General features: G+C 45.7%; 1 protein-coding gene across 1 annotated transcript in view; it reads left to right on the forward strand.

The window, feature by feature from the left end:
- The first annotated feature begins 3,017 nt into the window (after window positions 1-3,017).
- Window positions 3,018-15,172, forward strand: part of SLIT1 (slit guidance ligand 1) — a 176,875-nt gene continuing 164,720 nt past the window's right edge. Inside the window, exon 1 of the mRNA XM_032491187.1 lies at window positions 3,018-3,138. The gene's annotated coding sequence lies outside the window, so the exon portion shown is untranslated. The remainder of the gene's footprint in view (window positions 3,139-15,172) is intronic.

Genomic DNA, 15,172 nt, shown 5'->3' on the forward strand with positions numbered 1-15,172 from the left:
ATCTCCATACTGATGGATATTTAGATTATTATCTTGCTTTGCAAATGGTGCTATAGTAAGTTTCCTTGAACATGTGTCATTTCACATAGGAGTGAGTAAATCTATCAGGTAAATTGTGGAAGTGGAATTGCAGGATCAAAGAAATATGGTGTTCTATGTTTTCTGCTCATGTCCAAAGAGCATTAATTCACTTTGGATCCATGGGACAACTTCCCCTACTTTGACTTTCCCAGGTGTCATTCAAGACTCAGCTCTAAAGGTACGTCCCCCAAGAAGCCTTCCTCTCGCAGACAGAGCTCTTTGCTCCATGAGCTGAATTCCCACAGCAACACCTTGAATGCATCTCTCTGTCTGATCACCCTGTACTGTGTTTATGTGACTGCCTCTCTTGGAGATGGTGAGCTCTTCCCGCACAGAACTGGGTCTAATTCACCTTTGCATCTCCCAGGCTTGGCGTGATGCCTGGAACATAGCAGGGCTCAGTAAATGGGCGGAGGGCACGGAAGAAGCAAAGTGGCCTCTATTGAGGGCTGAGGATGGAAGGCTGTACTAGGAGGTCCAACCTGACTGGGTAAAGGCCAGGGCTCAGGTAGCTCAGGGAACTAGGCAGAGAACTGTGGAGGCTGCCATCTTACTACAGAAGATGGAACCACTCTCTGAACCTGGAAACCCACCTGTGTGGGTTGTAGATTTTGTATATTTGTGTGAACGTGAGGCCAACGATTCACTGTGGGGTAGGAGAGCAGACCTGAGAACGGTGAAGACAGGCAGTCCCCAGGTTTCAGCTCAAACGGGAAGCCCTTGTAGGCCTAACAGCGGAGGTGTTGGCCTGCAGACCTGCCCGTGGAAGGGAGGACCTGATGACCCTTCCTTCTCTGTTTCCAGTGGTTTGCTTCTGGAATCTCTCACCTCTAAGGAAGCCCTTTCTCAGTCTGCGCCTTTGGCTCACAGCCACATGGCAAATGTGGGAGATGAAGCATGTGCCCTGGGAAGTCAGCAGGGGCTCTTGGGGCTCCCCACCTCCTGTCTCTGAACCCCTGGTTGCTGGCCACACATGAGTGTCAGCTGTGTGTGTACAAGAGGTTTGCACAGACTTGTTAGTGTAGCTGCCTCCTTTCATTAAATGAACCTAGAATTTAAGGTTTAGCTCTTAGGTTTTAGGATGAGCCACCTGTGGAAATCCATTTCTTCTAACACCCAGTGCTGGTAAAGGTGGGGGGATGATTTTTTCTGAATGGTAGTTTGTCGATAAGTATCAAGACTTAAAAATTTCCCTTTATATTGTCACTAATTGTTTTTAGGTGTGATATGTGGATATGATGAAAAAAAGAGTCCTTATTTTTGTAAAGATTCATACTGGAATATTTACAGGTGAAAAATACGCCATCTGGGACTTGCTTCAATATGATCCGGGGGGGTGAGGGGCGTGGGTGGGGTGTAGCTGAAGCCAGCTTGGCCCTTAGTTGATTGTTGTTGAGGCTGTTGGATGAGGGGTTCAGGGCAGTTCATTATACTGTTAGCTCTGCATTTATACATTTAAAAGTTTTTTCCATAATGCAAAATTTAAAAATATAGTCTCTTTTGACCCAGCATTTCTGTGTGGTGACACCAGTCCAGCCCATAGCATATCTCACCAGGCTTTTCTGTTTTCATTCTTGCCCCTCCTGGTCCAGAGGGCTCCTGACTTGTTTGAGTTCCTCAAAGCCCTCAGGGCTCCCCTGAGCCCTCCGGGTCGAGGACAGTCTACTGACTTGACCGACTGGCTGTAACCACTTCCTTCTCCAGTCCATCTCAGCACTCTCGGCCAACCTGCCACCCGGGCTGATCCCAGAGCCTTCAGGTGCCCTCCGGCCTCAGGGCCTTTGTCTGGAAGCTCTCCCCCCTCCCCCAAGCTCTTGCGCATGTGGCACCTACTCTTTATCCAATGTCGGGATGAGCATCACCTCAGGGACGCCTTCTCGGACTCCCAGCAGCATCACACGTCTCTGTTAATCCCTCAGTGTCCTACATGGTTCCTTCATAGCACTCACTACTCTGGGTGATTATGATAAACTCTGGTGATTCTTTGTTTTTCATTGATGTCTGCTTCCCTCACCGGACAATGAACTCCTCAGGGAGTGGCTGTGTGGCTCACCACTGCACCAGAACCAAGCACAGGGACCGGCACATAGTAGGCAGTCACTATTCAATGAATAAATTAATGCATGAGGAGGGCACGTATTGGAAAAGACTTGGATGAAAAAAATGTATGATATTCTGGGCGAACCCTGCAGGGTATATTTGACTTGCTGAGAATGCCCAGTTGGAAACATAAGGCAGGGGCTGGAGCACAGGGGACCTGTTGGCCACATTAAAGGGACTGGTTTGGATTGTCCAGATCCAGGCACCATCAAAGGTGGCAAATGGAGGAGTGATGTGTGCTCCAGGCAGCCCCTTTGGCCATCCCCTGGTGAGAAGGGAGAGCTGGGGGACTCGCAGACCAGATGGGCTGGCACCGGGGTCTTGATTAGGGTCACGACTCCTTGATCTGAGATCGGGGAGGTGGTGATGGAGGTGCTGGAAAGGAGTCAGCAGTTTACAGCAATTAATCCAACCCAGCGGCGCTTGGCCTTTCTTCCCTGAAGAAACAGCACGTCTGCACAAGAGAGATGGGAAGGGAGCCCCAGAGGGGCCTGGTGGGGACACAGTGTGTTCCACAGACACATCTTGGATCACAAAGAGTTTTGCAAATGGTCCCTCCAGAGGCGAATCACCAGGAAACAATGATACAGCCCAGCGGCCTGGGGCCGGGCAGGGCCCTCGTCCCCTCTGGCCGAGAGCTGTGGCGATCACAGAGACTGGCGCTGCTGAGTGGAAAGTTGGCTTGTTATGCAGAAAATCTCCCTCCAGCACTCCAACTAGGGCTTGACTCAGGGCCAGGGGAAGCAGCTTGGGAGACCTTGGAGCCCGAGAAGCCACTTGGGCCTCTGCAGGCCTCCTGGTTGGGGCCTCAGCTGGAGCCAGAAGGAGCCACCCCTCCGGATGCGCAGAGACGGGAGAGCCGGGGTGTGCGGCCCACCAGGAGCCGGCTGCCCTGGGACCTGCTGCACTTCTGCTGTCCCAGCTCGTGCGTCACACTTTCTCTTCATTTCCTAGGAGGTTTGTAATTGGTCGCAGAGATGGCGAGCAAGGCAGCCAAGTCACCCAGCTCTTCTTGTGGGAAGGGAAGTCGCTGTGGGGAGGCTGGGTGGTGGGGGAGATGCTGAGCGGAAACCTATCTAACAGCTACCGGAGCCTGACAGCTTCCTCCGCCCCAGCGTCAGGCTCGGTAAACGTTTCTGGTTTAACCTGAGCTCGGTCCCCTTTCTTTCTTTCCCACAGAGCTTTGTACTTGTCCTGTATAAGACTCATCTGCCTTGTAGCGGAGATATCCATCCAAATGTTTGCTTGTTTCATGTCTGTCTTTCCTGCTAGGCCATACATCCCATGAGGGCGGGGGTGGGTCTTTTTGTCCTCTGCTGCAGCTCAGGACCTAATATACTGCCTGGCATGTAGTTGGCACACATTAAGTGTTTTTTTGGAGAGGAGAATGATCCTCATGGCAGCCTGGTGGAACAGGTACTGCTTTTTTTCCCTCATTTCAAGATGGGTAAACTGAGGCATAGCAAGATTGGATTGCCCAGGCTGCAGAACCAGGAGGAGGCGTTCAGGATTCAGACTTATAGGGAACAGCCCAAAGGTGGGCATGTGGCCCAAGTTTGGCCAAAAAAACTCATGCTGGGGAAAATGAGACCTTTGTCCTTTTTGGCGCTTGGCTGTTGGGATGTGGGACTAAGGCTGCTGGCGGCTGTGCTTCTAGCCTAGTGGGGCAGCTGGTCTGAGGGCATGATGTCAGAGAGAAGCAAAGATGACAGGGAGAGAGAAGGAGATGAGAGCCAATACACGCCCTCTGAAGCTTAGGCTGGCCTGGCCCACATCCCTCTTACGTGTGATGGAGAGCTCCTAACATGCTGATTGGACCATTCCCACCGTTGGTGTAGTGGGAAGAGAGCCAACGACCTGGGTTTCTGTTCCACCTCCACCAGGCACTGAGTGTGTGACAGAGCAGGTTCCTCTCCACCTCTGAGTCTCATCTTCTTCAGCTGTAAAACGGGCATAATCATTTCCAACTCTTGGGGTGGGAGTGGGGGTTACTGAGAGAGATTTAAGGTTTGTGATTCAGTGCCTGGTATCCAGCAATTGCTCAGGAAGTGTTAGCTGCCTGACTCACACTTGTGGGTGGCTTTTGGCTGCATGTAACTGAAAACTCATCCAGGATCAGCTTAAACAATGAGGGCTTATGGTGCAGACACTCAGAAAACAGTATAGAGGTTCCTCAAAAATAGTAAACTAGAACTGTCATATGACCCCACAATTCCTCTTCTGGGTATTTATCTGAAGAAAATGAAAACACTAACTCAAAAAGATATGTGCACCCTCGTGTTCCTTGCAGCATTATTTACAACAGCCAAGATATGGAAACAACTTAAGTGTCTATGAATGGATGAATGGATAAAGAAGATTATATATATATATATAATGGAATAGTATTCAGACATAAAAAGGATGAAAATTTGCCATTTGTGACAGCATGGATGGACCTTGAAGCCATTATGCTAAGTGAAATAAATCAGACAGAGAAAGAAAAATACCATATGATCCCTCTTATATGTGGAATGTAAAGAAAACCCCCACACTCTAAGCTGTTAGGTATAGAGAACAGCTTGGTGGTTGCCAAGCCAAGGAGCAGGGTGGGTAGGGAGAGGGCAAAATAGGTGAAGGGGGTCAAAAGGTACAAAGTTCCAGTGATAAAATAAATAAATCACAGGGGTGTAATGTACAACATGGTGACTATAGATAAAAATACCATATTGCATATTTGAAAGTAGCTAGGAGAGTAAATCTTAAAAGTTCTCATCACACAAAAAAAATTTGTAACTACGTATGGTGACAGATGTTAACTAGACTTACTGTGGTGATCATTTTGCAACATATACAAATATTGAAACATTATGTTGTATACCTGAAACTCATATAATGTGATATATACCTCATTAAAAAACAAAACAACGAGGGCGTTGAGCGTTGCCTTCCGCAAGGAGACCAGGGCAGGGCATTCGCAGGGAGGTGAATTCAGAAGCTCAGCAGTGTCACCAAGGAGCCAGATTCCTTCTGTCTTTCAGCTCTGCCCTTCTAGAGAGTTGTCTATCTCCCTCAAGGTCGTGGGCTGGCTGCCCCGACTCCAGGCACCGCCCAGTGTAGGCGTTCCTTCCTCATCTCCCTTTGTAACAGTGAGGAAAACCTTCCCAGCAGCTCCCCATCAGACTTCTCCTCAAGTTCCATTGGCTAGAATTGTCCTCTGCCCATTGTTAAACTGAGTGTTTGCGAGAGGAATAAAGTACCATGATGGATTTAGGGTGATTAAGAAATACTTCAAAGGGAGTCTGAACAAAATTGGTTTTGCTAGCAAGGAGGAAAGGAGAATGGCCGCTGGGCTGTCTCGCTCAGTGGCTGGTCCACAGCAGGTGCTCAACAACGCTCGCTGGACAAGCAGCTGTGCAGTGACCCGCTGCACTAGCCTGGGAGCAGATGACGTGGCTACATGTCTCTAAGAGTTTTCCGGCCTTGGGAGAGGTACCCAGACTCATGGGCTTGTTAGGAGTGGGGAGGGAAGGTGGAGACCTGCAGTGGAGGTTTTGGCTCAGTGGGTCCAGAGGGGCCAGGTTTCCATGGCTGCCCCAGTTCAGGTCCAGGTCCACCTCCACTGGCCTGAGGAGCAGGCAAGGAGGGCAAAGGGATGGGGGCAGGTGGAGAGAGGTCTTGTGGCTCCTGTCTGGACGGCCCTCGTCGCTGCAGGAGGCTCCCTTGAACCACAGCGTGTAAACTAGTTAACCAAGCTCCCTTTGCAATCTAGTATTTCGTCATTCGGTGTGTCTTCCCTGAGCACCTGCGACGTGCCAGGCATGCAGTAAGTCCAGCAGATACAACAGTGGGTAACACAGGCAGAGCCCCTGCCCTCTTGGAGCTTCAAGTCTAGTGGAAGAGGCAGATATTAATCCGACAGTCACGGAGGTGAACTTAGATGGTGACTGTGGTCGTGATGAGAAGACGGGAGGGGAGGGGTGTGGGACAACCCCAGGGAGCGCCATTCCCATAGCAATCCAGGGGGCAGATGGTGGGGAGATGCAGACAGGTGAATGGCTTTGTGACCTAATGAGAAGGTGACATCCATATGTCACGATGATGGGTCGCAGGGAGGTGAGGAAGAGGGAGGAGGAAATTGTGCTGCTTAGTTTTCTGGCTCAGCTAACTGGATGGACAGCGGGGCCGTTCAGAGAGGGAAAAAACATGAGAGGAGGATTGAGGTTGGAGACAGGAGGAGAGGAAGCCTATAGCTTGGGGTTTAGTCATGCTGAGTTTGGGATGTCGAGCAGGCAGTTGGACGGGCAGGTCTGGAGGCAGCATGACTTCACAAGCTCTCCATCCCCAGGAAAGTTTGGAAAGTAAGGAAAGTTTGGGGGATACCTTCCTCTCTTCTCTGTTTTTCCTCTCTGGTATTGTGAGCCTGGAGCTGCATCCTTTAAATGAAATAATAATAATAATAATAATAATAATAATAATAATAATAATAATAATAATAATACTGATTCTTTTCCCTGGACCATGCTCTCTTTTTGAAGACTTGACATATTTCAGCTTATTGAAACCCATAACAACCCTCCGAAATACCCACAAGCCCCACTTTATGTTTGGGGAGACAGAGGCCCCGAGATCATAAGCAGCTGTCACACCAGGTCAGGTGGCACAGCCCAGATGTGAACCATGGGGGTCTGAACCAGAGCTGTACCCTCAACCATGACCCCCCAGCAGCCTCCCGTGCTGGCTGCAGACCATGCTTGTGTCAGCTCAGGGACTCCGTGCTGGGACACTCACTGCCGTGGATTGACAGGAAGCTGTTGAAATCCTGACCCTGTGACAGCACATTGTGGTGGCACAAGGATTTTAGCAGAATCCACATTAGAGAATTTGGGAACCAGAAAATGAAATCTGACAGCTGACAACAAAGGCGTCCGAGCCTTATTTTCTGCACTTGTGTGAGTGAGGCCCTGGATTGTCACGCGGCCGCCAAGTCCTGTTACCCTCTGTGACCCCAGGCAGAGCTCCGCTGTTTTAGGTCTGTGAGCACGTCCCTGTGGGTGGAGGCGGGCTGTGTGCAGGGCCTGGGCTTCAAAGGCAGGAAGGAGACAGGGGGCAGCACCAGGGTTTGCAAAGTACCTAGCAAGAGAGGGTGAGGTGGGCCCAGCTTCAGGCTGCCTTGCTCCTGAATTCTCCTCTGTTAAATTAGGTGAAAGGATTGTTTGACCAGAATATGCTAACAGGGTTACAGCAGCTAGCTGCCTTCCTTCCTTCTTTCCTTCCTTCCTTTTTTCTTTCCTCTTTTCCTCCCTTCCTCTCTTTTTTTTCTCTCTTTCTCCCTTTCTTCTTTCTTTCTTTTTCTCTCTTTTCTTTTCTTTTTATGGAAGTATAGTTGATTTACAATGTTATGTTAATTTCTGGTGTATGGCATAGTGATTCAGTCATATATATATACACACACTCACATACATATTTATACATATTCTTTTTCAGATTCTTTTTCATTATAGGTTATTACAAGATTATAGTTCCTTGTGCTAGAGATGATCATACTAAGTGAAGTAAATCAGCTTTCTTTACAGTGTTTTTGTCTTGCTTTTTAATCGTATTCAAAACAGATACAGAAAACTGAAAGAGACAAGTGTCTGTATAGCATAATGAATTATTATATGGTGACCACTCTGGCAAATTTGCTCCTAGATCTAGAAATGGAACTCCAGAAGTCTCTTGGTGCCCTGTCCCAATACTCAACTCCTTCCCCCTACCCCCAATAGCTCCCATCCGACTTTTATGGTAATCACTTCTTGTATTTCTAGGTAATGTTATCCACCAAGGGCACCTTCTTAAATCTATCATTTAGTCTTACCCACTTTTGAAAATTAAATTAAAAATGTTAATTGTCATAAAAAACACATAACATAAAATTCACCATCTTAGTAGGTGTACAGTTCAGTAAGTCAAGTACGTTCACATTGTTGTGCAACAGATCTCTAGAAGTTTTTCATCTTGCCAAACTGAAACCCTGTCCTCATTAAATAAGTTAGTATTCCTCCCCACCCTGACCCCTGGTAACCTCCATTCTACCTTCTGTCTCTGAATTTGAATATGCATTGAGGTACCTCATATAAGAGGAATCACACAGAATTTGTCCTTTTTTTTTTCTTTTTTAAATTTATAGGCAGTTTACAGTGTGTCAATTTCTGATGTACAGCATAATGTTTCAGTCATACATATACATATATATATATCCATTTTCATATTCTTTTTCATTGTAGGTTACTATAAGATATTGAATATAGTTCCCTGTACATAAGAAGGGAGCCATACAAAAGAAACTTGTTGATCTATTTTATATATAGTAGTTAATATTTGCAAATCTTAAACTCCCAGTTTATCCCTTCCCACCCCCTTTCCCCCCACTCCAGTAACCATAGGTTTGTTTACTATGTCTACAAGTCTGTTTCTTCTGTATTGTAGCTAAGTTCATTAGTGTCTGCATTTGTCCTTTTGTGATTGGCTTATTTCACTTAGCATAATGTTTCCAAGTTTCATCTATCTGCAGCATGTGTCAGAATTTCCTTCCTTTTTAAGCCTGAATAACATTGCATTGTATGTCTACACCACATTTTTTATTCATTTAATCTGTCAATGGACAATTGAGTGTCTTCTGCCTCTTGGCTATTGTGAATAATCCTGCTATGAACACGGGCGTGCACTTACTCATTTTCTAATTTGATACATCTTTTAAATCTTTAATCCAAAGATTCTCCCTTCATCCCTTATTTTCCCCTTTTAATGTATATGCTGAGGATCCCAGGGCATTTGAACAGCAGACCTTGCCCAGTCTGGATTCTGTGGACTGCATCCTGATGATGCAGCTCAGCATGTCCTTCTGTCTTCTGTTTCCAGGAAATTGGTAGTTAGATCCAGAGGCTTGATCAATTCAGGTTTTGATTTTTTGGTGTGTTCTTTCATCAAAAGGCAGGCATGATGTCGCTCGCGCACGCGCGCGCGTGTGTTTCTGTGTGTGAGTGTATGTGTGTATGTGTGCGTAGCGGGTGATGTTAACAGCAGCTGATACTCAATGCATAGATTCATTAATTAATTTATGGGCACAAAACGATGTTGTTCTAATCTGATCATTCCTTTTCCATTAATTAGCAGCAGCAACTTTCTTAACAGCCAATGGAGAGAAACCATCCTACAGCCATTGCAATGTGTATTGTTTTCGTGTTTCTTAGATATTTATCTTTTGCATAAGATTTTTTTTGAAGAAAGGGTCCATTACTTATAAAAATGAGTAAAAGAGCAGGGAACTTCCAGGTGATGATAACTGATTGAGTCCATTTGCTTTCTCTCACTTAAAATCCTGCTAAATTGACAGAAAAAGGATTTTTTATTTTAAGGTGCAAGACCTGCAAGGACAGGGAAAACAGAAGAGGGCTAACAGGAACAGAATGCTGGGTGAGTGGTAAAGAATTTGGCATCCTCTTAAGAGCTTCTCAGGAAAAGGTACATGAGGAGTCAATATTTTGAGACCTTTAATATCTGAAAATGCCTTTATTCCCCCCTCACATTTGATTGATAGTTTGGCTGTGTTTAGAATTCTAAGTTGAGGCTCATTTTCATTGAGAATTTTAAAGGTACTTTTTCCATTGCCTTCTGTGCTCCAGTCTTGCTGCTGAGAGGATCAAGGCCATCTGAACTCCCAGGACTTTGTAGGTGACATTATTTCTACTCTTTCTGGAAGCTTGTAGGATCTTCTTTGTGCTCTCAGTATGCTGAAACCCCACAGCAATTCAACGTGGTATGGATCTATTTTCCATACATTAATTTAAAAAGGGGGGGTGATGGTATTTCCACTCTGTCTGGATCACGTGGGTAGGTGACAGAGGATGTAGAAGGTTTTGTAAGCTGTGTCGAGTGAACCCACAGGATGACTTAGCCTCCCTGACAACATGTAGTGGAACTGGGGTGACTGCTGATGTGGAGTCTGTCTTTCCAGCTGCCAGACGACCTTGGGCAAATGGGGAGGGTGTCATTTCCTGCTGGCCAGCCTTTACCTTCTGCCTCTTCTTCTCCCTTCCCTGTAACGGAGAAAAACGTGTGTTCTACACGGTAGAAAGTGGGCCCCAGGCAAACTCTAGCCTTGGCTGGGCCCCACTGTTATCTGTGGTACTGAATTAATCCCCCAGCCCTCAGTCGGGGTCTTCGCCCCAGCTGTGGGCCCCTCACACCCTCATTCTCCAGTTTCCAAATCTGCTCTTCCAAAGCTTCTTTCTCTAGGGAACTGAACCTGGAATTCAAGGAACCTGCCACCAGGCTTCCCCAAAGCGTGGTGAAGCAAATTGAAAAGAGTAGCATCGTATTTTCCCTCTTAATGAAGATCCTTGCGTATCCATGAAGGAACACTAATAGTTTTTGTCTCGAAAACTGGCTGGAGTGCTGGATTGAGGATGGTACTGATGCTGAGCTCAATGAAAAGGAAGTACGGGGGTTAATTAATATTAATGGACAATTAATGGACAAGGGAGGGGATGGAAGCAAGTCCACTGTGTACTTGTCATCCCTGATAGAAATGATTTTTTTTCATTTTTTGGTTTTATTAGGTAGAATTGTTACAATTTGACTGCATATATACAATATATTGCATGTAAATACATATATACAATACACTGCACATTTTTTTTAGTTTACATATATGTACTGATCATTATTCTATCTAAGGATTTTTTCTTTTTTTTTAATGAGGGGATAACTTTCAAAAAGAGCACATTTTTAAGTGTACAACTTGGTGTTTTTACACACACACATTACCACCACATAGATCAAAATACAGAATATTTCTAGAAGCCCAGAGGCTGCCTTCTGCCCCTTTTCAGTCACTATTCTCTTAAATGCAGCCGCTGTTTAGATTTCTATCACTGTAGATCAGTTTTGTGTGTGTTTTACTTCATGAACATTGAATTAAACATTATGTATTCTTGCATCTAGCTTCATCCCCTCAGCCTAATGCCTGTGTGATTCATTCACGTTGCTGGGTGGTTTGTTCTTGCTCATTATTCCATCCTATGGATCCACCACAATGCCTTTATCCTTTCTGCTGCTGAACATTTGAGTCATTTACGAGCTTGGGCTATTATGAATGAGCTGGGCTGCTATAAGTATTCTAGTACACATTATTTGGTGAGTTAAACCCCTCATGTCTGTTGGATATTTTATTGACTAACTGTTTGTATCCCTCCCAAATTTATATGTTGAAGACCTAACCCCCTAGCGTGATGGTATTAGGAGATGGGGCCTTTGGAAGGCACTCAGGTTTAGATGAGGTCATAAGGGTGGAGCCCCTGATGGGATTAGCATCCTTAGAAGAAGAGGAAGAAACACAAGACCTTCCGTGTTTGCCACGTGCGGATACTGCAGGAAGGCTGCTGTCTGCAAGCCAGGAAGAGGGACCTGCCCTTCTGCCACTTGCACTTGGACTTCCCAGCCTCCAGAACTGTGAGAAAAAAATGTCTTGTTCAAGCCACCCAGTCTAGCCAGTCTACGGCGCTTTGTTACAGGTGCCAAAGCTAAGGCAGTAATCTGTATCTGTATCTCCAGGAGAGAACTTGCTGGGTCGTAGAGAAGGTGAATGTTTAGCTGGATTTCTACTCACAAAGCACTGAACTTCACCAGATGTGAAGAGAGTCTCCCACAGGGAGCTGCCAAACTCAGACTCCGACTCTGAGACACGATAACAGCTGAGAGCCAGACTTAGAAGCAAACAACTATATAACGGTTCAGCTCATTCTCTGAGCTTTCACTATTTTCATATTTTTGCAATATTTCCTATTTTCAATTACTTAATCAAACTTTGGTTTTCTGCAGGCTTGAATAATTCGCAAATTCCCTCTAATTCTTTCCTGACTTTCCAGGGGCTCGTCTAGGCTTGTTTTGCCACATGTCAAATCTTCAGCTCCCTTTGCTTGTACCGGAACAGATCTTGTCTGTGTCTGCCGGAGAAAGACTTGGGAGCCTCCCTAGTCCACTGACCACTTCTCTATGCCTGGGAATTGGGTTTTTTTCCCCCATTCAGAAGGGTATAATTTCTCCAAAAAAATGATTCTTTTAATCTTAGTTCTTTGCTTTTTTAAAACAGTAGTTGCCGTATGTACAGTTTGTATTGAATGCTTGTGTTTGCGCACGAAGTACTTCCGGCTGTAGAAAACTCCCGACTTGTAAACTTGCATCTAGTTTGAACAAGGCTCACACCTCTTGTTTCAGCAGCACAGGGCCTTGTTCGTGGTGGATGCACAGTAAGTATGTGTTGAATGAACGTAATGAAAATCATTTAAGAAGACATTACATGGGCTGAAAGAGAGGCTTTGGAAGTTTCCTTCCAACTCTAAGCCTTTAAGGCAAAGCCCTCAGGCAATTTCCTCACCCTAAGCCTCTGGGGGTGGGCAGCTGGAGGAGGGGGTGAGCAGGAGAACTTATTTTCGCTACAAAAAGGAGTGGAGCTGCCTGTGTGGCCCTCTCCAGACAGCTGGGTTGGGTCTATTTATCCAGATTTTAGGTGCTCTGGCTACGAACAATTGTTACTATTCTTGGATTTCTAAATTTTGTCTTTCCTCAAAGATTGAGGACCTGCATTTTCTATCCCAGTTCATTTCCATTTCACAAACATTTACTGAGCATTTACTAAGTTCCAGGTACTGGGGTGAGTGCTAAACTGTAAACACAAATTGCATGGAAGCTGGTTAGATAGGCAGGAAGGCAGATCTAAATGTACAAATCATGGTGATGAGGTCAGGAGAGGCCATTCTGCTCTGTCTCCATCAGATTGTGACACTGGGCCACTCATTTCTCCTCCAGGAGCTCTATTTCCTTATCTGTAAAGTGGGGGCTTTGCAATGCTTATCTCTGGAGAAGCACTCAGCTCCACTAAGCTGGGGCGCTGTGCATCTATCCCCACCAAGGGAAACTGAGGACTGTTCACAGAGCTGGACCAACCTGGTGCTTGCCTGGGTGAAAGTCTGCCTTCAGCCCCTCATAGATGGTGCCCAAAACCTCCCAGAGGGGTTCTGTTCCCCCACCCCACACCCAGCCCCATTTGCCCAGAGGTGCTGTTCTGATGGATCCAACAAAAGCACGTGACTTCCATTTCCTCCAAGCCCCTCTTAGCAGACACCCCCAGCCACAGGTGGCAGGTCCAGATGGCCCTACTCTGCTCTTGCGCATCCCAGATGCCCTTGCTGGGCTCTCTTTCCTGGAAACCTGAGGCAACGCCCAATCCGTGTCCCACCAGGCAGAGCCCAAAGGGGGCAAGTGTCCAGAACCCTCCCAGGAAACTAGGTTCCAGGCCATTGCCTTGGCCAGCCCAGGCCAGTTGATGAATGTTCATTGAAGATGCTAAGAGACCCTCCAAGGATCTAAACTGGCTTGGCAGAAGCCCAAACCATCCTAACAATCGATTTAAAAAAAATTCTTCCTACCCTCCCTGAAAACCCCTCCAAGTGTTTCTTGCTCTTCCTTCCCCTTGTCCCTCGACTCAGTTTAAATACTGCATAGGTTATGTCCAACTGCAATCAGTCCTTTGTAGTCCTGGCCTTTGCAGACACCAGCCTGCTGTGTCTGAGAAGGAAGCTTTCCCTCACATCCCCCCTCATTTGGATAGCACAGCAAGCAGCTCGCTCTAAGCCTCAGATTTCTGTCTGTGCACAGGGATAACAGCATCTTCCTCACAGGCTACCTGCAGATGACTCATGTCATAGGAAATCTACGGCAGGCAGTGCTGTCAGAGTGGAGTGCAGTGAAATGGTTAAAGGTGTGACACCTGGAGTGAGACCACCTGCGTTCAAGTCCCCTGTCCCTGTCGGTGGGCCATGGTGAGCAAGTTATTGAATCTCTAGGTGGCAGTCCTTATTAGTGATCCCTATTGTTTTCATCACTTATTGGGTGCATCCTGGGCAGCGGGAGACAGGGACCAGTGGGAGGACAAGTCATTCTGAGCCACATCTTCTCCCTTAACTGTGTTATCACTTATTATTTTTTATTGTGGTAAATATATAAGAAATTTTTAATGCCATTTTAACCTTAAAACTGCCATTTTAACCTTAAATTGTTTTTAAGTGTACAATTCAGTGGCATTAATTACATTCACAGTGCTGCACTATTTCCAAAACTTTTCATTACTTCAAGCAGAAACTCTACCTGTTAAGCGGTAACTTCCACCCCTCGCCCTGACCCCTGGTAACCTCTAGTCTGCTGTTTCTATGCATTTGCCTGTTCTGGGTATTTCACACAAGACATCACTAATTTTTTAAGCGCCATCTGCAGATCTGTAGCAGCTCTGTCAGTGCAGGGATGTAAAATGTGTTATTTAGGCATTTATTTGCTCATAAAATCATTAGATTTGGTACATTAAATTTAATAGTAATTTTATTCAGGCAATAATTATAGATTTAGTAATTACATTTTTATTTCTAAAACAATGTTTTAATTTTTTGGTTATAGCCTGTTTGTTTTTGAAAATATGGGAAATAGAGATGAGTATAAAAGAAGAGGTTAAAAATCACTTACAGTTGCAATGATCTTATCATTTTGGTGTCTTTTTTTTTTTTAAAGAAATTACATTCACAGTGAAATTCATTTAATGTTTTTAGGCTATGAGCTGCTGAACTTAAGTTTTTGTCAGTTTGAGAAAGATCACTACATTTGAGATTAGAAGACCCCATCCATGGTCTACAAAGGCAAGGAAAGCTCAAAGAATAGCTGGACCTTGTGTAGGTTACATTGCCAAGCAGACCCATAAAGCATCATTTGCAGCAGGAGCTGAGGAAAAAGGAGAAGAGGTGATTCTGCAAAATTAATCATATAGTGTTTGTCAGAAGCAAATTTCTCTAGACAGACCTTTTCCCTAACCTAAAACTTACCAGTTTTGGGTGTTTTTGAAATGCACACACTTCCCACGTACCAGGACAGTGTAAGACACTTTAATACATAATTTCCCTTCAATCCCACACCCTCCCCAGGA

This window comes from Camelus ferus, chromosome 11, assembly GCF_009834535.1.
Source record: "Camelus ferus isolate YT-003-E chromosome 11, BCGSAC_Cfer_1.0, whole genome shotgun sequence".
NCBI classification, from domain to species: Eukaryota; Metazoa; Chordata; class Mammalia; order Artiodactyla; family Camelidae; genus Camelus; species Camelus ferus.